This window comes from Coenobita brevimanus, chromosome 61, assembly GCF_032717465.1.
Source record: "Coenobita brevimanus isolate Jiangsu-jjx chromosome 61, ASM3271746v2, whole genome shotgun sequence".
Taxonomy (NCBI): domain Eukaryota; kingdom Metazoa; phylum Arthropoda; class Malacostraca; order Decapoda; family Coenobitidae; genus Coenobita; species Coenobita brevimanus.
Genome location: NC_137014.1, coordinates 7,300,241 through 7,301,319, shown reverse-complemented (window position 1 = coordinate 7,301,319; position 1,079 = coordinate 7,300,241). Strand labels below are relative to the sequence as shown.

General features: G+C 44.0%; 1 non-coding gene across 1 annotated transcript; it reads left to right on the top strand.

Annotated features, from left to right (window-relative positions):
• Positions 1-599: 599 nt before the first annotated feature.
• On the top strand, positions 600-718 carry LOC145403886 (5S ribosomal RNA). The gene has a single exon (XR_013898079.1). It is a non-coding gene; the product is annotated as a 5S ribosomal RNA (ribosomal RNA).
• Positions 719-1,079: the final 361 nt, after the last annotated feature.

Sequence of the window (1,079 nt, the reverse complement as noted above, 5' to 3'; positions counted from 1 at the left end):
CGGGCCAGGTTAAACTCGCGAAGAATGCGGGAAGAAGACCAACCCGCATCCACTTTCTCCAATATCTCCCTCTTCTTCTGCAGAGTCAACACCACTCTCTTCCTTTTCTCAGGTGGCGGGGCCATCATCACACACACTAAGAGGAGGCCCGAGAGCAGCAGGAGGCCCTGCAGCAGGTAGGGCACCACCACAAAAGCGATCACGTGTGCAGCCATTACGACGAGCATGCACTCGCGGTGAGAGACAGGCGGGAAGTGGGGAGGATGCAGCGGCGCTCTATTGGACGTCGGAGGAATGACGTGCCAAAACAATGCTCTCCCGCGGCGCGCGCGGTAAGTTCAAATTACGGACGGGAAAAAAACGTTTATTTTTTTTTTATTTTTTTGGGTTTTCGGACCATTTTGGGAATGTTGGATCCCAGGATGATTATATCTGGGTAGTGGGGATGTTCGGTTATTGGGCGTCCGGATATTAGAGTGATTACTATATATATATATATATATATATATATATATATATATATATATATATATATATTTATACAGTATATATATATATATATATATATATATATATATATATATATATTATATATATGGCCCAACGGCCATACCACATTTAGTACACCGCTTCCCGTCCGATCAGCGAAGTTAAGCAACGTTGGGTCTGGTTAGTACTTGGATGGGTGACCGCCTGGGAACACCAGATGCTGTTGGCATCCCTACGTGTCAAGTGGGGTTGGTGGAGGATTAGTGCCCCTCCCTGTAAAAAATTAACTCTAAGCCCTTGGCCACCCCGTCTGGGATACATGGCGTCTGGCAATGAATGAATGAATATATACAATATATATATATATATATATATATATATATATACACATGTATATGCCTTTTTTGTATGTGTTATGGTGGTAGGTGGGGACACTCACCATCCACTCACTCGACGTGCTGCTTTGGGTGTCTGCCCTTTCCTCTCTTCCTTCCTTCCTCTTCTGTCTTTCTTTCCTTCATTCTTTCCTCTTCCTTCTGCCTATGGGTGACTTTACACTCCCTCTTGTGTATTTCTTTCCTTCATTCTTT